Raw genomic sequence first — 24,153 nt, 5'->3', positions numbered from 1 at the left:
CTTTGTCCACCAGTTGTCCGTTTTGTTTTCATCCATTTGACTAATGCGTGTCTTTCAACAGAAGGTAGACACATCAACAGAAAGAACAACATTACTTTTGAATGTAATTGGTAGGAACCAGTATTGGGGTACCCATGCTTCTCTGAGCGACTATCTATCCACAGCTTTTGCCATAAGAAAGGTGAACTTTAATGTGACCCTAATGTAGAAGTGCATCCACTTCAAAGGCTCACTTTGAATGAGCCTTTGAACACAATGAACTTTTCAAAGAAACTGATATGTCATACTGTATCAAAGGCTCTACAGGCTTTGAGAGATCCTGTCAACAAGAATCCCCTTAACATCCCTGTGCTTGGTTTTGAAGGTTTGATATCAGAATCATAAGTTAGTGCTTCATACCATATAGCTTGTTCAACTGACACTGACATTAATGTAATGAAAAAGGCTCAGAAACAGAGAGGTTTAACTTGTGTGAGGATTCTGCCATTGTCCTTCTATAGCTTTGGTGAAGGAGATGCCAAATCGCCGAGAAATGGCGTAACACAGTCTGTACCATTTTTCAGGGTTTCCAGACCTTTTCTGCCAAAGTTAAGGTGGAAGAGCTGGAGATCCCTCATGGAAATTCATCCCCACAGGGAATAAAATCAGGTGGGATCACTGGAGAACGGCAGAAAATGAGACCTATCACTGGGCTCACCATGCCGATCAGGATATTCCTCCATCAGGCTCTACCAGGACCACCATTTGAACGTGCCCACTTAAGGGCCTCAAGTAGGCACAAGCCTCCCTCATCACCACCCCCCCCCCCCCCCCCCCCCCCACCCCCGCACAATTTCTGGTAGGTGGAGGCATGCGAGTATGTGGCGGTAAGATTTTAAGTGCCCCATACCCCCAACCTTGAAAGCACGGTGGGGGAAGGTTAAGTCAAGCAGCCTCTTGCTTACTTTGGAATTAGCAAGAGTAAAAGTCATGCGTGCAACAAGCCTGTTGGAATTGCATACCAACTGCACATTAATAGGTCAGCCAATTTACCTGTTGATTGATGGATGGGTACTTGGATTGCAAACCATAGAATCCAAATAATTTAGATCCCTTGACTCTGTCTCCTGCAGTTGTAAAGTTGGTCAGAGCTTGAAATATCCTTCAGAGAAAAGAACAGTCGATATGGGAAATGGCACTGCACACTGCCGGCTAACTGATGTCAATAGCCGCTCTATCAAGATCTGAAGATACCAATAACAGAGAATGAACACACTGGAATCGGCAAGGCTTGGATAATGTGAGGCTGGCACTCCCAAGTTTCTCTCCAGTCCCTCACGCACACACACAGTAGTAAGTAGCCTAAAACAGTGCATATCCAACCAGTCAATAAAATGGGTAAAACATCTGGAAATCCTGAAGGATGTTTCTCTTTCATACATTCTGGAAAGTCGACCACCAAAAGTCATCATCCAATGGGAAAGCAACATCAGCTATCCGAAGCTTTGGAGTAAACGGTGATTTAGGAAAACATCAGAGACTTTTAGGGCTCACAGAGTTGCAAAATGCAGCAATGTCTAACTAGACCACAGTGAAAAAAGCCACGCAATGTGCAAAACATTGCAGACAACACAGAAAGCCTTGAAATATAGTGCAGAGCAAACCAGAAAGCAGAAAGGCAGAGTAACATTTCAGTCCAATACAATTCTGGCACTCTTTACTTATTAAATTCATGTGCTGCCAACAGTGAAATCTTATTCTCTTTAGTGAAAAACAACACACTGCTAGAGGCATCCTGGCTGCGAGGGAAAGGAGAGGCCGCGGAAAGGCTGCAGAGACATTGCTGTGAAAAGGGGTGAGCGTTTCTTGCTTGTGATTCTGGTGCGCAGAAGAACAAGGCATTTAATTAAATCAAAGCTGTTTAATTATCAAGTAATTAATCCAGACCAGAGTTGTGGGTTTTTCTATTGCAAATGACAGTCGCTTCTAGTTCTTGAAACAGCTCTTGATCTCTCTGTTGCCTTTTCATTTTATCCCCAGCACTGGCATGCATGTAGTTCTGTCTGTGCCTTCTGGAAGGAGGCAGAGGGGAGAGACCCTATGGTTTTTGCAACACTTAGAAGCATTTGTTATTAATTTAGTTGCTAGCAAAACACACACAACATCACAAGATGCACAAGGCATCATGGAGGGTAAGGGTAGGATAATAACTTGTGCTCAGATTAGGTTTCTGCAAGGGATCAGCAAGTCACATTGCTTTCATATAAAAGTGGAATGCTGAGGACTAATAATCTTCTCGTGATGGTTTGTTTAGAGAGGGGAGTAGTGTAATAACAAAAAAGAGAAAGTAGAAACGCTGATAAGAACAATTTCTATGAGGACTTGAGTTTTGTTGGAAAATCCGGCTCCATTTTATGAGCGCTTGGGTTTGTTGTCTCTTTATCAGGGGGTCATTTGCTGCATAAAGCAAGTTCTTAAGTTCTTAAGTATCTTATATGCTGTAACATGTTGTAACCCTCAAATTATGTTTGAAAAGCTTCGTTCAGATAAACAGTACCTGTTGGGGATGGTTGTACATATGCTTGGTTGAGATTAGTCCGAGCATAATTGAGAGGGTGCACCATAAATAATGATCTTTTAAGAAACATCATTTTTGTCAGGCAATTTTTTCTGCAACAGGTTGGCGAGGTGGAAGACCTTAATTTATACTCCTTGCTAGGGATACCACAACCATTCTTCATCTTGTGTTTTTAACACCAGAAAGACAAATTACCATCTCAAAATGTGAACTTTTTTGTTCAACAAAGATTCCCTGAGAGCACATCGGCATTGTGAAATACTAACACGGGTGTACACCGACAGCTTACATGGCTTGGCCCACATCCAAATGTCCCACTCAATTGTTTTAAAAGCATCAGTTGGCATTACTAACAGCTGCTGGACCAAACCATTTTACCCCTGATGACAATGGGTTATTGCTAGTAAGAGTAGAATAGGCTAATCAGCAGTGAGCCAATGCAATAGTTGCTTGCCTTCCAATTTCTCTGAAGCAAGGCAGCCAGGACTCCAGCCTTGCATTTGAATGGCAGTCAGTAGTTATTGCCTGCAGGGTATGGTAATGTTTCAAAAAAACCAGCCCATACTGACTAAATTTACCACTTGTTCCTTTCCATTAATGGGATCTTTACTGCTGGCATGGAAGAATATTTCTAACCTCGCGCAGCAGTAGGAAATATCCGATGGATTTATCATCAGTTGTTAACGCGCATCCAATGGAAAATCTAGCTCAGTAAACTGCAACAGCTTAAAGCGTATTTTAGTTTGTGGTAACAATATTAAACATTGTCATATGCCTCAATATTTTCTTAAAGAACATTGAGGCCAAAATCCTCAAGGGAAGGATTTGCATGTTGAAAATTAACTGTTTTGCCATGTTATTAACACACCTTTCTTGGCTAGCACGTCCAGGGGAATGAGGTCTCAAACCTAGAGCTCCCGGCTCAGAAGCTGGGAAGCTCTCCACTGTGCCACCTGACCCATCTCCAGAATGCCACTGAGAGAATCTAATTGATCTTGGAGGGGTTCGCTTCTCTTGCAGGAATGCCCTATTTGTTCCTTTGTGAGGTTCAGACTTGAACCCATTTTGTTCTCATTAGGCCTTTTCTGCACTACATCTGCTGTGGCAGACTCCAACACTCCAGGTCTCTGATGGGGTGGGAGGCACTGATGCATCCTAACGTGACTGTGCCAACCATGCTGTCTCTGGGATTTTTGACAAAGGTTGGCAGTCTTTACAGTCACTGGCGATGGGTTCTGCTCCATTGCACAAATTAATTTCAGCCCAGTGCTTTTTGTGTATGAGGAGACACAATCAAATAAAGAGCTTCAACTGAAACGCACTATACTGCACAGGCAACTAAAGTAGTCACGGTGATTCCAAATGTTACTGTGTAGAATTGCAATGGGGTAAAGCACTTCCCATTTACTCCTATTGTATAGAATTCCTGATCCAAACATAACACTTTAATACAAAGTCCTCAACCAGCCAAAACATTAATCCCTGTGGTTATCCATTTTAAAAAATGGGCTTTCAATGCGCAGTGACGTTTTGTCTAGCGACGGACTTTTACAACTAGATTCAGTGTTGTACAAAGTATGTTTTTGTTAGGGGTTTGCTGTGAGTTTTGCAAATCTTAACTGAATGCCCAAATTAGCTGCGGGACTTTGTAGTTTTCAGAAATCCTGATCCAAGAGTAATAGCTCTTGGTATTTAACACCCAATATCATTAAGCAGTACCTTAAAACATTTTTGGGCACTGTGCTAATCAGGCCGGTCAACCTGTGCAATAAAATATTCTTTATGTACTAGTCCAGATATTGGTACCACGTATATGCTTGCTGGAAGTAACTGGTGTGTGAAACGCACTTGGCCGACCTTTCGGCCTAGCTTCTCACCGAGTTTGGATGGTTCAGGAGCCTTTTAAACATGGTAGCCGGGTCCCTGACCACGTTACCGGCTTTCCGATTCTCACCAGGGCTTTTAAGGGCACGGGCTGTTTGAGTCGTGAGCCCATACCCTTCAGTCTTCCTGTAGAATAAAGGGCTAACAGAATGGATATACCAATTGTTACAACCCCCATGGGGGCCATGGGGTGTGGACCATCCGGTTCTCCATGACTTCTACTGAGTATGAACTTGCCTGGTAACAGGACGGGGCTACACTTTTAACGAGGGTAGCCCATGGAGTATAAAAACCCTGACCTGAGTGTATGTCAGGGCGTGAGACCCTTTGGGGAGTGGAGTAGTTACGTGTACTTATTAATAAACAGTTCTTTTTGCATTCTACCCTTCGTTCCTTGTGATCACTTTATGCAGATTCGACACTGGCGATGAGGATCAAGTGGAGCTGCATCAGCGCCAAGCCCGGCGAATTCGAACCACTTTTCAAAGGACTCAGGAGGCTGCCCTTCAACCTGCTGAGATGCTTCACATTGGAAAATTGGAGCAATTTGATGCAGGTACTGATGACCTGACTGGGGGCAGTACATCGAGTGGAAGCAATACTCCTTTAGATTAAATGCTATACTCTTGCTTGAACGCCAAACGGTCACCCTACTCCACAGCTTGCGGGAGCGCCACGTACAGTATCATTAAAAGTCTGACCCAACCGGATACACCTGATTTGCAGTCTTTTGCCGCCTTAGTGGCTTTAGTTGGGAGACATTTTAACCCCAAGCCACCAATAATTGTCCACCGTTTTTGGTTTCACACGGCCTAGCAGAGTCAGAGAGAATCCAGTGTAGACAGTTTGGCCTATCTACTGAATTCTGCAAGTTCGGAGAGATGTTCAATGAAACCTTGAGAGACAGTTTGGTTTGTGGGATCCACGATGCAGCAACGGAATGGAAGCTCCTAGCAGACACCTCGCGGATTTGCAGCGGGCGGTTGAGATTGCCATCTCCCATGAAAGTGCAGAACAGGGGGTGGGATTCTCCAATCCCACGGCAGAGTGTCCACGACGGAGTAAACGCCGTCGCGTTTTACGACGGTGTGAATGGGCCGCTCACAAGTTTAACTTTGGCCCCTATAGGGGGCCAGTACGGCACTGGAGAAGTTTGCACCACTCCAGCTGCAGATCCCGGCGCGAACTGTGCGCCGTAGGATCCGCGCATACGCAGTTGCGCCGGCGCCAACATGTGCACGCGCAGTGGCCTCCTTCAACGTGTCGACCCCGACGCAACATGGCGCAGGACTGCAGGGGCCGGTGCGTAGGAAAGGAGGCCCCCAACCACAGAGACCGGCCCGCCGAACGGTGGGCCCCGATCGCGGGCCAGGCCACATAGGAGGCCCCCCCACCCCCCGGGGTCGGACTCACCATCCCCACCCTCCCCCCCACCACAGGCCACCACCTGACCCTTACACACCGAGGTCCCGCCGGCCCAGAGCAGGTTAGAACGGCGCTGGCGGGTCGCAGGCCGCTCCCGCCGATGTCCGAGTGACCATTGGAAAAGAGCCGAGTCCCGCCAGCGCCGTTCTAACCTGCTCTGGGCCGGCGGGACTCGGCTCTTTTCCTATGGTCACTCGGACATCGGCGGGAGCAGCCCACGACCGGCGTCGTGCCAACCACCCTGGCGCCAATGGCTCCGATTCTCCGCACTGCAGAGAATCGCGTGCCGGCGTTGGGGCAACGTGGCCCGTTCACGGGGATTCTCCGGCGCAGGGCTGGGAGAATCCCGCCCAGGGAGTCCAGAAGCTCCAAGGCCTGGCGGCCCTAAACTAGGAACCGCAGTCCCACCAGACAAGACCACGCTCCCTGTGATCGGGTATACAATTTGAATGAGGAAAATGGCTCATTCCAGCAGCTGCACTGCATAGTGGCACCATGTGTAGCACCAATCCATGTTATGCTCCAGGTGAACGGGCACCCCATACGGAAGGAGGTGGGTACTGGAGCAGCAGTCTCTGTGGTCAGCCACTGAATGTTTGACCAGAACTGATCAGGCTTTCAGACATTGGTTCTATGGGACACAGCCTCGGCTACGACATATAGAAGGGAGCCCTTGGCCATTGCCATTGCTGGTACCTTGGTACGCTTGGTAGTGGTACGCGGAGATGGACCAAGCTTGCTGGGCCGCAACTGGCTACAGCACCTCTGCCTCGACTGGCAGCGAGTCTGCCGCATGTACCCCCTTGGACCAGAAAGGATCTTGGCAGAATTTCCAGATGTCTTCCAGGAGGAAGACCCAAGGGTCAGCAGCCAAGATTAGTGTTGACCCATCCGAATGTTTTTCTCATGCCCGATTTATCCTCTACTCTTTTATGCCTAAAGTGGATATGAAGCTTTAGAACATATAATATAGAATATACAGTGCAGGAGGTCATTCGGCCCATCGAGTCGGCACCTATCCACTTAAGCCCTCACTTCCACTCTATCCCCATAACCCAATAACCCAATCTAACCTTTTTGGTCACAAAGGTCAATTTATCATGGCCAATCCACCTAACCTGCACATCTTTGGACTGTGGGAGGAACCGGAGCACCCAGAGGAAACTCAGGCAGACAAGGGGAGAACGTGCAGACTCCACACAGTCAGTGACCCAGCGGGGATCGAACCTGGGACCCTGGCGCTGTGCTACCGTGCTGCCTTTCTCAGAGTTTAAAAAGCAGCTCTCATCATGGCAGCTGTTAACCCATTTCGACCCATCCAAGCCGCCAATTCTGACATGCAATGCCTCTCCTTACAGGGTTGGAGCCAACCTCGCCCATCAAATGGACGACGGGTCAGAGCGCCCCATTGCTTTTGCCTCCAGGACGCTGGCCGACACAGAATGGAACTACTCGCAAATCGAGGAGGGTCAGCCCGTCATTTTCAGGATGAAGATATTTCACCAGTATATTTATGGACATGCATTCACAGTGTTCACGGACCACAAGCCTTTGTTGGGACTATTTACAGAAGACAGGGCAATTCCCCCATAGCTTCTGCGTGGATCCAACACTGGGCACTACTGTTGGCTGCGTCCGGTGAAGTACCAGACAGACACTGTTGCTGTGCAAAGGTTCCTTACACAGATTGGTTTAGCTGCCTCCCCCTCCCACCAGGCCACCGATGCCCGCTTCTGTTGGCAAAGTCATCGCCGCCTTACAATTCATGGGCTCTTTGCCCATAACAGCATCTTGCATTTGGGCTTGAACCTAGACAGGCTCACAGCTGTCCCTTGACAGGTACATTATAGTATATGGGGCCAAACACCGCACTTTTCTGGATGACCTAAGGGCCTATACAACCAAGATTCCGGAGCTGAGCATCGAAGATGGCATTATCCTTTGGGGAATGTGAATCGTGGTTCCAGAACCTGGCCACGGCCCGCTCCTATCGAACAACCACGATAGCCACGGTCGAACAGCTTCGCCAGTCAATCAACACTCACAGCACACCCAAGGTGCTAGTTTTGGATAACAGGATGGCTTTTACCAGTGCTGGGTGATGCACTATCAATTACAATGAGACAAGAGTAGAGTGTAATCGAGGCTTTATTACGCAGAGATGTGTAGCCTCCCACAGCTGCTGTCGAAATGGCTGCAGCTCGGAGAGCCCACACATTTATACTCCGCCTACTGGGTGGAGCCAGCAGGCAGGGATCTACCCCCGTACCTGTAGTACAGGAGCCTTACCGTAATACACCCCCATATATGATATATATACAACAGTGGTGACAACCACATTCACCCCCTGTTAAAAAAGAGTCCAGCGGGGGTGGTGGAAGACTATTTGCATGCATAGGTGCACTCGGTCTGGCCGGTAGAAAAGCGGTTTGCACTCTGTGCAGACCGGGCAGCCTTTAGTGATAGCCCTGACCTCCTCAATGGAGTAGGGCAGATTGCGGGCCTTTAGGAAGTGAAAAAACCGGGTGACCCCTGGGTGACAGAGATCGTCGTGCAGTGTCTGGAGTCGGTCCACTTGTGCGCTGGCACATGTACCTTGGCATAGGGCATTGGGGGGGCTCGTTGAGCTTACCGGGGCGATACAAAATCTCGTAATTGTAGGTGGAGAGCTCGATCCTCCACCTCAAAATCTTATCATTTTTGATCTTGCCCGCTGTGTGTTGTTGAACATGAAGGCAACCGACCGTTGGTCAGAGAGGAGAGTGAATCTCCTGCCGGCCAGGTAATACCTCCAATGTCGCACAGCTTCTACAATGGCTTGGGCTTCCTTTTCAACGGAGAAGTGCCGAATTTCGGAGGCATGAAGGGTGCGTGAAAAGAATGACAGGGCCTGCCTGCCTGGTTGAGGGTGGCAGCCAGAGCGACGTCTGATGCATCGCTCTCGACTTGGAAGGGGAGCATCCCGTCAACCGCGTGCATCGCGACCTTGGCGATGTCAGCCTTGATACGATTGAAGGCCTGGAGAGCCTCGGCCGTCAATGGGAAAACGGTGGAGTGAATGAGTGGGCGGGCCTTGTCCGCATAGTTAGGGACCCACTGGGTATAGTACGAGAAGAACCCCAGGCATCATTTGAGGGCCTTGGGGCAGTGGGGAAGGGGGGATTCCATGAGGGAGTGCATGCGATTGGGGTCAGGCCCTAGAACTCCATTTTGAACCACATAGCTGAGGATGGCTAAGCGCTTCGTGCTGAACACGCACTTCTCCTTCTTGTACGTTAAGTTGAGGAGTTTGGCGGTGTGGAGGAATTTGGAAAGGTTAGCGTTGTGGTCCTGCTGGTCGTGGCCGCAGGTGGTGACGTTGTCCAGGTACGGGAAGGTGGCCAGTAGTCCATACCAGTCAACCATTCGGTCCATCTCCCGTTGGAAGACCGAGACCCCGTTAGTGACGCCAAAGGGAACCCTAAGGAAATGGTAAAGGCAGCCGTCCACTTCAAACGCGGTATATGGGTGGTCCGCCTTGCGAATGGGGAGCTGGTGGTTGGCAGATTTCAGGTCCACTGTCGAGAAGAACAAAGAACAAAGAAAAGTGCAGCACAGGAACAGGCCCTTCGGCCCTCCAAGCCCGTGCCGACCATGCTGCCCATCTAAACTAAAATCTTCTACACTTCCTGGGTACGTATCCCTCTATTCTCATCCTATTCATGTATTTGTCAAGATGCCCCTTAAATGGCACTATCGTCCCTGCCTCCACCACCTCCTCCGTCAGCGAGTTCCAGGCACCCACTACCCTCTGTGTAAAAAAACTTGTCTCATACCTCTCCTCTAAACCTTGCCCCTCGCACCTTAAACCTATGCCCCCTAGTAATTGACCCCTCTACCCTGGGGAAAAGCCTCTGACTATCCACTCTGTCTATGCCCCTCATAATTTTGTAGACCTCTATCAGGTCACCCCTCAACCTCTGTGGTTCCAGTGAGAACAAACTGAGTTTATTCAACCGCTCTTCATAGCTATACCCTCCATACCAGGCAACATCCTGGTAAATCTCTTCTGCACTCTCTCCAAACGTCTTAGGTCTTGACCTCTTTGACTTCCACAGCAAAATGCACTTCATGGTTATTAATTATTATTCTTGACGGCCAGAGATAATCAGGCTTCATCGGTCATCAGGGTGCTACAAATTGTCTTTTACACATACTAGATCCCAGATAATGGATTCCAATTTGCAACTCCGCATTTCCAGCAGTTCACTGCTAACAATGAGATCTCCCACGTCACCAGCTTCCCTCTTCAGCTGCAAGCCAACTGGTAGCTGAGTGAGCAGCTGGCACCAGTAAGGATCTGATGTCCAAGAATTCAGGTTGGTGATCAGTATCAGGCTACTTCCCCAGCCACTGGATCTCTCTGGCTGAATTCCTTATGGGCCATCATTTAAAACGCACGTTCTCCATTTGCCTGCAAACCTTCAGCCTCATATCACCCCTGCTGACCAAAACACAGCGAGAGCAAAGTTCAACCTTCTACAGTGCCAATGGTAAAAATACCAAATACAATCTAAACCTTTAACACCTTTGCTACCAGGCCAGCGAGTGTGGATCCAGCACCAAAAATCTGAAGGCCCCATTCTCACTGGCATTGAGCACCCCCACACATATTTAGTCCTGTCACTGGTACAATCTGAACAGATGAGCCCTCATCGCACTCACATCCACCCAACTGGAGGGCTTTGACCATCACAAGATCTGTACCGAAGACCCTTCCAAAACATGAGCCCACTCCAGGGTCCACTCCCAGACCTTCCAACCAGTGGAGCAGTCATAAGAGCCTGCTTGGGAAGAACGGTGAAGGCTCCCCACAGACCCAACCTGTAGCTTTGGGACGAATGGTAGGTAGTTGCGGGGGGGTTGGGCAGGGGTTTGGGGGGGGGGGGGTGGAGGCAGAGGCTGTAATCATCTCTATCACCACAGGAAGACATCATTGATCTTTAATTTATCTTCGAGGAGAGACAGCAGCACCAAGGATGAAGCCTGGATTCTCCCTTCTAGAGACTAAGCAGAACCAGCAGAGAATTGGAACTGGTTTCCGGTGGCACTGGGAACGGGGTCTAGGTTCAATTCTCTCTCCTTAACCATGCAAATAAATGCCTGTTGTAAAGCTCACCAGATTCTGCCGGAATCCCGGCATCAGGCTATCGTTTTGAGCGGGTGGCTCAATCCCAAGATCCTGAGGTAGGCCCCCCTGCTCCCTACACATTAATCCTGTCTCCCTACTGACAAAGAGGGGCATCCTCCCCTTGACCACAGGAATAAGGGGTAACCCCCCTCAGCACACATTCATAAGAATGACCTGGCCCCACAATCATATCGCCCCAGAGACCTACTCCATCAAACTTCCCTCCATCCCCATCAGTTACCCCCATCAGAGACCCCCAATAGAGACTCCTGCCTTAAAGCTGAAGAGCAGTCCAGGCAGTACAGTGAAAGACCACTCACACTTCCCTAACATCTGTTGCCTCATACAAAAGTGTTTAAAGTAGCAACTGTTACAAGGGCAAAGAGGCTTCCTCCAAAGTCAAATACACTTGAAAAGGCTTAAAATCCCCTGACATCCTTTGAAATGCAAAGCTCCCATTCAATTCATACAGCAATACATTGCATGAGCCAGTGATGTCAGTTTTATTATGCCAGAGACATGTACTTGATGGATTGTTTACCTATCTTTCCCTTCATGCTTGAATGCATATCAGGTACCCTGCTTTGATGCTCACCACAATGTTTATAAACACTCTTGCTATGATTGACAGCTCCTCACCACATCAGATGGAGGTAAGTGGTTTCACCTACTCCTATTCACAGTTAGTTTGTTGGAGTAGTAGATACCTGTAGACCCTCTGCAGCTGTACACATCTTCACAGTGGCTAATCCAGCATCATTTGTGCTACAGAGCAGTAGTTCAACCTTTCCACAAAGTGCTAAGAAGGGAAAGAAAAAAAAGAAGGAAATGGGAAGAAGGTTAAAAAAAATGAAAAGAGATGACATAGGAAGAAGATGAAAAAAATGAAAGAGAAGACAAAGAGAAGAAAGAAAGAGATGATAGGCAGCAAGGTGGCAAAGTGGTTAGCACTGCTGCTTCACAGTGCAGGGGCCCAGGTTCAATTCCAGCCTCAGATGACTGTCTGTGTGGAGTTGGCACTTTCTCCCCGTATCTGCGTGAAATTCCTCTGGCTGCTCTGCTTTCGTCCCAAAGTCCAAAGACGTGCAGGTTAGGTGGATTGGAGACACAAAATTGCCCTTTAGTGTCCAAAGGTTAGATGGGGTTACTGGGTTAAGGAGATAGGATGGAGGCATGCTCTTAGGTAGAGTGCTCCTTTAAGGCCGGTGTAGACCTGTTGGCCCGAATGGCCTCCTTTTGCACTGTAAATTCTATGAAAAGGAGGGGGAGTGGAGGAGTAGGTGGTATAAATAGTTAATTATTCACAGACTCACCCCAAAAACTTTCAATGCTGTGTCATTTACACACTACATACTCAAGAAGGATACATTTAAAGAAGATAGTGCACTTCTTCAAGGGTTACACTAATATAATAATGGAACCAAAAGTTAACGGTTCACCTTTTTAGATTGCTGTAGGAGATTGGCCGATGTGCTCCCGGGAAATGCTCACGTCCCTTCTGAGTCTGATAAAGCTTGTTTTCTCAAGCTGGTTTCAATCACATGATCAATACTGGCATCATCCAACCAAAATGGTTTGAAAGTCCAAAGCCATCACAACACAATAATGGTTCTCTTTCACACTTAGCTGTTGGATAATTTGTCTCATCAAACGCCCTTTGTTGAATTGAAAACTTTGAGACAAGTGTTGACACCGGCGTAAACACCGGAGTGGTGTCCTGGCCCAGTTATTCTCTGGATTTCAGGAGGCTAGAACAGTGCCAGAGTGCTGTGCACTGCTCCAGCGCCAAAGGCCGGCCGTGCATGGCCGTCCCGGGTCCGCGCCTGTGCGCCACAGCCAGCGCAGGTCCGTGCACGTGCGCGATAGCCGTCGCCGTGTAGGCGTGGAGCAACATGTCGACGAACAAACAGCGGGCCTGGGCGGAAGGAGGTAGGCCCACTCCAGATCGTGGCCTCCAATCGTGGGCCTGGACCCTGTGGAGGCACCCCCGGAGTCAGATCCCCCCGCCCCCCCACCAGGACATCCACATCGGCCGCGGATCCGGGCTCCCGCCGCGTGGTACCAGGTTTGAACCACGCTGGTGGGACTTGGCAGAACTTGGCAGGAATTTGGCCCGTCGTCCGCGGAGAATCGCCGTGGGTCTATTGCAGCGGCCTCCGACCGGCGCCGCATGGCCCACGCGGGCGGGATTGGCGCCGATGCTCCCTGGGGAATCGGCAGACCAGCATCGGAGTGACATGGTGGGATTCTCGCGTGACCCCCCCCCCCCCCCCCCCCCGCCGATTCTCCGACCAGGCGCGGGCTCGGAGAATCCCGGCCAGAGTCTAGGAGTCCAATGATTCTACGTTTTGAGTAAACTTCAAACAATGGCAGGTGTGAATTCCACAGATAACATTAGTCTTGATATATCCATGCCTGGGGGGAAGGTTCCCCTATCCAGGGTGATTCAATTAGAACTTTTCAGAAGTTTGATCGTCAGTGTTGAATAAGCAACGGTCACCTGATTCCTTGGCAACAGACATGTCTTCCGATATGTTTGCAGATGTTAGCCTTGGTTCCCCAGCTTCACTTCTCTTTGTAAGTTTGATATCAGTGAGATGATGGATTTGACCAAGGAGTAAGCATTGACTCTCATAATTCAGTTTGCATGTTCATAATAAAGCTGAACACTCATTAGCTGTAAGGTTGTGAAATGCGCTGTTTACATGCAAGTCTTTTTATTCCTGCACATTGGAATTCACTCCAATTTATGTGGGTAATAGCATCATGAAAATGGAGCATGAAGCACCAAATTGGTGTAATCTATCATCCTTTAGACTTGCAGGAATCCATCCTCATCGTAAAAGTACATCAGTCTCTCAGTTTTGCTTGTGAAATTTCTCCCTTGAGCTCACAATGCATCAATGAATAACTGATTGCTTTATATTGTTGATGTCTGCAGTGGAAACCTGGAATAATCTTGAAGCATGAAATCTCAGAACAGATGTTAACTTGACAGCCAGTGTCACTGATGTTCCTATCCAGGAGATTGTCTGCAGTCACCTTAAAGCTTGTCGCACAACTTTGTGGTGGTTCCTTTGCAAAGCTGAGGCATTATATTTCTGATAAACAAAGAACAAAGAACAGTACAGCACAGGACCAGGCCCTTTGGCCCTCCAGGCCTGCGCCAACCATGCTGTCCATCTAAACTAAAATCTTCAACGCTTCCGGGGTCTGTATCCCTCTATTCCCATCCTATTCATGTATTTGTCAAGATGCCCCTTAAACGTTACTATCGTCCCTGTTTCCACCACCTCCTCCAACAGCGAGTTCCTGGCATCCACTACTCTCTGTGTAAAAGACTTACCTCGTACCTCTTCTCTAAACCTTGCCCCTCGTACATCTCCTCTAAACCTTGCCCCTCGTACATCTCCTCTAAACCTATGCCCCCTAGTAATTGACCCCTCTACCCTAGAAAAAAGTCTCTGACTATCCACTCTGTCTATGCCCCTCATAATTTTGTAGACCTCTATCAGGTTGCCCTTCAACCTCCTTCGTTCCAGTGAGAACAAACCAAGTTTATTCAACCTCTCCTCATAGCTAATGCCCTCCATACCAGGCAACATTCTGGTAAATCTCTTCTGCACCGTCTCTAAACCCTCCACATCCTTCTGGTAGGGTGGCGACCAGAAGTGAACACTATACTCCAAGTGTGGCCTAACTAAGGTTCTCTACAGCTGAAGCATGACTTGCCAATTTTTATACTCAATGCCCCGGCCAATGATGGCAACCATGCCGTATGCCTTCTTGACTACCTTCTCCACCTGTGTTGCCCCTTTCAGTGACCTGTGGACTTGTACAACAAGATCTCTCTGACTGTCAATACTCTTGAGGGTTCTACCATTTACTGTATATTCCCTACCTGTATTAGACCTTCCAAAATGCATTACCTCACATTTGTCCAGATTAAAATCCATCTGCCATCTCACCGCCTAAGTCTCCAAACTATCTAAATCCTGCTGTATCCACTGACAGTCCTCATCGCTATCCACAATTTCACCAACCTTTGTGTCGTCCGCAAACTTACTAATCAGATCAGTTACATTTTCCTCCAAATCATTTATATATACTACGAACAGCAAAGGTCCCAGCACTGACCCGTGCGGAACACCACTAGTCACAGCCCTCCAATCAGAAAAGCATCCTTCCATTGTTACACTCTGCCTTCTATGACCTAGCCAGTTCTGTATCCATCTTGCCAGCTCTTCTCTGATCCAGTGTGACTTCATCTTTTGTACCATTCTGACATGAGGACCTTGTCAAAGGCCTTTCTGAAGTCCGTATCGACAACATCCACTGCCCTACCTGCATCAATCATCTTTGTGACCTCCTTGAAAAACTCCATCAAGTTAGTGAGACACGACCTCCCCTTCACAAAACTGTGCTGCCACTCGCTAATATGACCACTTGCTTCCAAATGGGAGTCGATCCTGTCTCGAAGAATTCTCTCCAGCAATTTCCCTACCACTGGCATAAGGCTCACTGGCCTGTAGTTCCCTGGATTATCCTTGCTTCCCTTCTTAAACATTTGAACAACATTGGCTATTCTCCAGTCCTCCGGGACATCACCTGAAGACAGTGAGGATCCAAAGATTTCTGTCGAGGCCTCAGCAATTTCCTCTCTTTCCTCCTTCAGTATTATGGGGTCGATCCCATCAGGCCTTGGGGACTTCCCCACCTTAATATTTTTCAAGACGCCCAAAACCTCATCTTTTTGGATCTCAATGTGACTCAGGCTATCTACACACCCTTCTCCAGACTCAACATCCACCAATTCCTTCTCTTTGGTGAATACTGATGCAAAGTATTCATTTAGTACCCCATTTCCTCTGGCTCCACACATAGATATCCTCCCTGTCCTTCAGTGGGCCAACCCTTTCCCTGGCTACCCTCTTGCTTTTTATGTAACGTGTAAAAAGCCTTAGGATTTTCCTTAACCCTATTTGCCAATGACTTTTCGTGACACCTTTTAGCCCTCCTGAATCCTTGCTTAAGTTCCTTCCTACTTTCCTTATATTCCACACAGGCTTCGTCTGTCCCCAGCCTTCCAGCCCTGACAAATGCCTCCTTTTTCTTTTTGACATGGCAATATGTCTCGTTATCCAAGGTTCCAGAAACTTGCCATATTTATCCTTCTTCCTCACAGGAACATGCTGGCCCTGAATTCCTTTCAACTGACATTTGAAAGCCTCCCACATATCAGATGTTGATTTACCCTCAAACATCTGCCCCCAATCTATGTTGTTCAGTTCTTGCCTAATATTGTTATAATTAGTCTTCCCCTAATTTTGCACATTCACCCTCGGACCACTCTTATCCTTGTCCACCAGCACTTTAAGACTTACTGAATTGTGGTCACTGTTCCTGAAATGCTCCCCTACTAAAACTTCTACCACCTGGCTGGGCTCATTCCCCAATACAAGGTCCAGTACAGCCCCTTCCCTAGTTGGACTATCCACATATTGTTTTAAGAAGCCCTCCTGGATACTCCTTGCAAACTCTGCCCCGTCCAAGCCCCTAGCACTAAGTGAGTCCCAGTCAATATTGGGGAAGTTGAATTCTCCCATCACAACAACCCTGTTGATTTTACTCCTTTCCAAACTCTGTCTACCTATCTGCTCCACTATCTCCCGCTGGCTGTTGGGAGGCCTGTAGTAAACCCCCAACATTGTGACTGCACCCTTCTTATTTCTGATCTCTACCCATATAGCCTCACTGCCCTCTGAGGTGTCCTCCCGCAGTACAGCTATGATATTCTCCCTAACCAGTAGCGCAACTCCGTCACCCCTTTTACATCCCCCTCTATCCCACCTGAAACATCTAAATCCTGGAATGTTTAGCTGCCAATCCTTTCCTTCCCTCAACCAGCTCTCTGTAATGGCAACAACATCATAGTTCCAAGTACTAATCCAAGCTCTAAGTTCATCTGTCTTACCTGTTGTACTTCTTGCATTAAAAGTCCAAAAAGTCCAAAGATGTGCAGGTTGAGTTGATTGGCCATGATAAATTGCCCTTAGTGTCCAAAATTCTATGATTAACCTAGGACAAAAGTTCGGCACAACATCGTGGGCCGAAGGGCCTGTTCTGTGCTGTATTTCTCTATCTCTAGCTCTAAAACATATGCACCTCAGGCCATCAGTCCTGCTGTTTTCAGCAACATCTCCCTGTTGTTATGGGCCAGGGTTTAGAGAACCCCAACGTGTATCATGGAGTTCACCTGACCCACAACCTTAATAGATTGTGGTTATGGGGAGCACACGGCCCACTCTACAGGTGTGGGTACAGCAGAAATGGAAAAGTATTTTTTAAAGCAAAACAATGTTTATTCTATGAATTCAAGTTAACCTTTTAAAAACATTCAGTGAACATCTTAGCAACCATTAATTCAAATACAACCCCCAAACAATATAACACTAATTAATCCTTAAGCTGTCCTTTTAACATCCATAAGACCTAAAAAAAACTTTTAACAGAAGCGCATCAGGTTAAAGTAATTACTGAGAGCAATTATTAGTTTTAAATCACCAAAGGATCAGTTTACAGTCTGTAGATTACAGACCGAGAGGAAATACCCCTTCTGGCTGTGACTGCAGCTATCTAGCTCTGAAAACGCAACTAAAACATACCATGCAGCAAACAGCCAAAAACGAAAGTAAAAAGCTGACAGACAGCATAGCTCTACCCACACTCTGACATCACTGATAAACGCCCATTTCTTAAAGGTACATTTCTTAAACACCCATTTCTTAAAGGTACTCTCACATGACACTGTCTGCTCTTCCTCAGAGCCACAGTGGCCCTATTTCCTAGTTCTCCCTCAATTTTTCCACCTTCTGACCTATTGCTCCGGTACCCACCCCCCTAGAGGAGAGTGCAACTTCGCCCGCAGAGGCATGTGTCAGGATTGCAGTGACAGGAGAATCTACCTGGATTGGTCCTCTTCCTCCAATAAAGTGCACAATTAATGATGAATTGCAATGGGGAAGCCCATTGTACTGTTATAGATGATGTTGCCAAACATTAGCAATGCCGTAACAAATGGTGCAGAGGTTCCTAACACACTAATTGAACAGAGGAAATAAAAAGATTTGGAAATAGCCTAAAAAAACACAATCAATCTCTACGTGTGCCTATTTCAATCCTTTTTGAGGAAACAGTATATTCACTGGAGCTATGTGTGTTAGATGGATCACCAATACTTGCTTGGAAATAGTGAAAGATCATGTGAAGGACATTATTAAGTTATTGCGATCTCATTTTGATAGCAAGAACAGTAAACTGGTGAGTGCTTCTTACGTTTTAGAGAAGTGAGATTATAGTGAGATTTACCTGTTGCAGCAGTCAGTCCATCAAGAGGACGCCCATCAAAGTGCTTTGCTGCTCAATGATTTAATGCAACCAGACCACAGATTTTCCTCTTCAGTACCTATGTGCACAAACCTGGCAAGATGGAAGTGCTCATTGCAAACTTGGGGACAAGCTGCTCACAATTTTTCATCTATTAATTTTAATGAGTGGAAAATCATGAGCAGCTTGTTCCTGAATGCGTGCTAAGTGCTTCCACCCTGCCAAGCTCTTGGACTTTAAGAGGGAAATCTTCCCCCACATGCTTGTTTGGAATACAGAAGCAGTTAAAAATGAACTAAAGCTGTCTGCTATTATCATGTCATACACTGTAAACAAGTGCCCTCTTGCAATGTACCAAACCATCCCATTTATAAAATGCTCAGATATGCTACTGTCTCTATTTGCGAACAAATAAAGTAGATTACAGAACAGGCCAAGCTTCATTAATGACCCACTGACATTTTGTTTCAATGCACAATATAGTCCAAGTCAATAATGGCCAGTTTGTGTCATAGAACATAGAACATAGAACAGTACAGCACAGAACAGGCCCTTCGGCCCTCGATGTTGTGCCGAGCAGTGATCACCCTACTTAAACCCACGTAACCCGTATACCCGTAACCCAACAATCCCCCCATTAACCTTACACTATGGGCAATTTAGCATGGCCAATCCACCTAACCCGCACATCTTTGGACTGTGGGAGGAAACCGGAGCACCCGGAGGAAACCCACGCACACACGGGGAGGATGTGCAGACTCCACACAGACAGTGACCCAGCCGGGAATCGAACCTGGGACCTTTCTTTTCGAAATATGTTCAAATATATGATGCCTTTATAATCCAATATTTTCACCAGGGGACAGTGCTCACAGGGAGTTATCTTGGGAAATTATGAATGCATGGAGAGTGATTTCTCTCTCTGATAATTTAGTAAGGTGGGTGATTAGTCATAGTCCATAAGGGACCATCAGCTGCATTTAGAGTCCTTTTGCCAGGGCTTGAAAAATTGCAGCGATGGGGAGAGGTTGGGTAGGCTGGGGTTGTTTTCCTTATAACAGAGGAGGTGACCTAATTGAGTTCTGCAAAATTATGGAGGGCCTAGATAGGGAAGACAGGAAAGATTACCAGGTGGCGTAGAAGAAGGATTGGAGGAGACATGAGGAAAAACATTTGCACCCAGAGGGTGCTAGGCATCCAGGATTCACCGTCCAAATTGGTGGTTGAAGTTGAAACACGCAACTCATTTAAAAAGGTATCTGGATCTGCACCTAAAGTGCTTAACCTGCAAGGCTACCATTATCAGGTGCTGGAAACTGTGATTAATATTAGTGTCGAGTTTTTCTCTCTTTTACCAATGCAGACACGACAGGCTGAGTAGCCTCTTTATGCTTCTGTAGTTCTAAGTGGTTATATAGCCTGGCAGGGAGGTGGCACCTCTCTGCATCAGACTGGAGCAAGGCAAGGAAGCAGGCCTCAATGAACCACCATGGTTTGTACGTGGAATAAACCCGTGCCAAGGGCATCATTCTGCACCACATTTGAGCCAGCTAGGAAGTGGAGTTAACTGACCCCCACCTACTAATTCTAATGGATAGAAAATCATCCACAAATTCCCGAATATACTCCCTGAGAGTGTCTCGACACACTGGAAGCACTAGTTCATGGAAATACTCTTGAGATCACCCACCCTCAAATTCCTGCTTAAACCTAGCCCACAACACGAGATGCAGCAATCTTCCTTGACCTCCACTCCCACAATCCTGCTGCATTGCTCTGATCAACAATTGTGAATGTCTTTGATCATTTTGCTGCACTAAGGCTGCAATTCAAACACACTTGTTGTACAAGTTGCATTGCTTCCAATGATCAGCTGATTACCTATCAATAAATTGGTGTCCGCACAATATCAGAATGATCAATCCTTCAATGTGGATGATATCCTGTATCATTTATTCAGAGCTACGAGCCTCCACATAGGAGACTAACAAAAAACTGATGGCCTGGAGTGATTTCAAGATTAGATTCTCAACTCTGAGTTCACATGGAAGTCAAGAACCACTTGAGCCCTGTTTCCACAGTTTACGATCAGACCCCTCTCAGTCAGATTACTTTCCCATAATCATTCTCAGGTATTCCATTTTCACCGTTGCACTAATTGTGGTTTTCATCACTCAAGGCATTCCACGTACAAAAATTTTAATTGACCTATCATAGAAACTAATCTGAAATCTGAGCCGTTGCTTTATTTCAGAAAATAGCACAGTTCTGATTCAAAGGGTCCCCAGCTTGGATTTTGCAGGTTAAATTTCCAAATGCTTTACAGTTTCAATTGGTCGTTTGTGAGTCAAAATGCTTCATAATTTAGAACTGTGGCAGCCTTTTGTGTAATCCCAACGCTAAGCAGAAAGAATTTGCAGTCAAATTCTGGTCGGAATATCCGGCTCCATTGCATTGCTGCAGTCAGAGGTATGGATGTCTGGGGCTCTCTGAGTGTGGCATGCTTCTGGCATGGACCACATGGCACCCATGCCCGAAAGGGCGCTTGTGCAGAGACTGTGCTTGTGCTAGAAGCTTCCTAATTTGTCAAATTGTGGCATCAAACTGTTGCTCCGGTTGATTTGATGGACATATTCCAATCTTGGAATGCATTCCCTTGTCATTCAGCAAAGAGCATACATTTCAGCTGCAAACTGGGCACCAGCCTCCTTCTTGATCAGTTTACTTGCCTTGCTTGCCAGCAGATGCAAAATCGAAGCAACTCTGCTCCCTGGTTTGGCGCCAAAAACACATACCCGGACGGCTCTTTACGTCAAGCAGGTTGTGTGACCTGTTCTCTGCTGCCACTTCTGGCCGGAAGACTCCATACAGCCCAATCTGTATCTTTATTTAAAAGGCGGCAAGCAACATTGTGCATTATCCATGACTTAATGTCCCTTTATAAGTGGAAACCTAAAACCGCACACAGAATTCCCACTCTGTGTTGCATGGACTAATCATTATCCCAGTGTTCTTATATTAGGAAATAAGGATGGAGATACCAAAAGCTCTGATAAAATGTTTCAATCTTCCTTGGAAATGGGAGCGATGCCAGAGGACCAGAGGGTTGCAAATATTACACACTGTCCCAAGGAGAAGAGAAATAGAAACCTGATAAATACAAGCCAATCATGTCAGTGGTACGAAAACATTGTAATGCACAAAATTAATTCTCACTTAGAGAACATAGGTTAATATGGCACAGTCAACATTGATTTGTGAAAAGCATATCTTGTCTGACTAAACGCATTGAGTTATTTGATGAAGTAGCAAATAGGCAACAGTAGATAGATATAGACTTTCAAAAAGCATTTAATAAAATTGCCAAATAACCCACGTGGAAATTAGAAGCACTAGGCAGTAAAGGAATGGTGGTAACTTGGGTCCAAATTTGCAATGAGTAAGCAGGCAGAGAGTAAATGAATATTTTTCTGACTGGAAGGAAGTTATGTAGTGGAAACCCCTGGGCTCACCATCAGGAACATTACGTTTCTTGTTATATGTAAATTATTTGGACTTGTGTCTAATGAGTATAGTTCCAGAGTTTGCAGATGATAGAAAACTTGGCAGCATAGTAAAACAGGAAGGAGGATAATAACTGACCTCAGGAGTACATAGAATGCTTAGTGAAATGAAGTGACACATGCCAAATCCAATTTAATGCAGATAAGTATGAAGTGATGGACTTTGCGTGGAATAACATTGTGAGGTAGTATAATCAGAAAGGTGCTATTTTGAGGATCTGGGGATACATATTCTGAGATCTTTGTAAATGTCAAGGGAGTTGAGAAAGATTATAGGATACTTGGTTTTGTAAATAGAGACATTGAAGATGGAAATAAAGCTATGCTAAGCCTTTACCATTCCCTGGTTCAGCCTCAGTTGGAGTTGTGTTTGGGCTCCATACTAAAGAAGGGTGTCAAGCCCTTGGCTTTTTGCAGTCAGAATTGCAGACCAGTTCTAATCTAAGGCCATGGGCTGAATTTTACTACCACAAATTGGGCAGGCAGCTCCCTCCCACTGTTTCCACTTCCCGTGCGTCCCCTCCCCCCACTCCACTCTGACATAAAATACAGCACAATGCCAATCCAGTTGGTAATCCACCATCATCCCTAACCATATCTGATAATATGGAAGGTGAGTGGGTGCCGAAATCAGGAGTCTGCCACCATTTTTTGGGGGCGAAATTAATAGGTTATTGAGATTGTTAAAGAGGCAATTGATTGTATTTTATATTGCCCACTCTGTTTTTCAGTAGTTGCATGGGAAAAACATTAGCAGTGCCTTATGCCAGGCATAAGGGTGAATGAAAAGGCCTGCAAACCGGACCGTAGCTGCATGGAGCAGCAGAGAGTGCCTCTCAAGGGGGCAGCGTTTGGCTGTTAGACTTTGTTCCTTCCATTTTTATAGGTTGATATGAGTGTGAGGAAAGGGGGCGTAGAGACAGGATTATTCAGGATGAGGTCTCCAGCAGAGGAGCCAGAGATTCCTGTCCCCATGTGGATTGTGCCCTCTGGAGGACGCCCCTCCAGTGAGGAGGAAATGAGGAGGCGGCCAGCTGTCCAGGGACAGTTGCGCACTGCGATCCGGGAAGGCGAGGGATATGCTGCAGTGTAAGGGCAGACAAGACAGACAAAAACCCAAGTCAGTCCTTGCTAAGAGAATGCAGAGGGTCTACAGGAAAAGAACAAGAACAAAGAAAATTACAGCACAGGAACAGGCCCTTCGACCCTCCCAGCCTGCACCGATCCAGATCCTTTATCTAAACTTGTTGCCTATTTTCCAAGGGTCTACTTCCCTCTGTTCCCCACCCGTTCATATATCTGTCTAGATGCATCTTAAATGATGCTATCATGCCCGCCTCTACCACCTCTGCTGGCAAAGCGTTCCAGGCACCCACCACCCTCTGTGTAAAAAACCTTCCATGCACATCTCCCTTAAACCTTCCCCCTCACCTTGAAATAGTGACCCCTTGTGATTGACACCCCCACTCTTGGAAAAAGCTTGTTGCTATCCACCCTGTCCATACCTCTCATAATTTTGTAGACCTCAATCAGGTCCCCCCTCAACCTCCATCTTTCCAACGAAAACAATCCTAATCTACTCAACCTTTCTTCATAGCTAGCACCCTCTATACCAGGCAACATCCTGGTGAACCTCCTCTGCACCCTCTCTAAAGCATCCGCATCCTTCTGGTAATGTGGCGACCAGAACTGCATGCAGTATTCCAAATGTGGCCTAACCAAAGTCCGATACAACTATAACATGACCTGCCGACTCTTGTACTCAATACCCCGTCCGATGAAGGCAAGCATGCTGTATGCTTTCTTGACCACTCTATCGACCTGCGTTGCCACCTTCAGGGTACAATGGACCTGAACTCCCAGATCTCTCTGTACATCAATTTTCCCCAGGTCTCTTCCATTGACCGTATAGTCCGCTCTTGAATTAGATCTTCCAAAATGCATCACCTCGCATTTGCCTGGATTGAACTCCATCTGCCATTTCTCTGCCCAACTCTCCAATCTATCTATATTTTGCTGTATTCTCTGACAGTCCTCCTCGCTATCTGCAACTTCACCAATCTTAGTATCATCTGCAAACTTGCTCATCAGACCACTTATACCTTCGTCCAGATCATTTATGTATATCACAAGCAACAGGGGTCCGAGTACGGGTGAATTACTTTCAG

General features: G+C 46.8%; 1 long non-coding RNA gene across 1 annotated transcript in view; it reads left to right on the top strand.

The window, feature by feature from the left end:
* Positions 1-1,610: 1,610 nt before the first annotated feature.
* LOC119963761 overlaps positions 1,611-24,153 on the top strand; it is a 73,224-nt gene continuing 50,681 nt past the window's right edge. Inside the window, exons 1-2 of the long non-coding RNA XR_005460156.1 lie at positions 1,611-1,834; positions 4,855-4,997. This is a non-coding gene — a long non-coding RNA (uncharacterized LOC119963761). The remainder of the gene's footprint in view (positions 1,835-4,854; positions 4,998-24,153) is intronic.

This window comes from Scyliorhinus canicula, chromosome 3 (genome assembly GCF_902713615.1).
Source record: "Scyliorhinus canicula chromosome 3, sScyCan1.1, whole genome shotgun sequence".
Lineage (NCBI taxonomy): Eukaryota > Metazoa > Chordata > Chondrichthyes > Carcharhiniformes > Scyliorhinidae > Scyliorhinus > Scyliorhinus canicula.
This window is presented reverse-complemented; position numbering and strand designations above follow the sequence as displayed.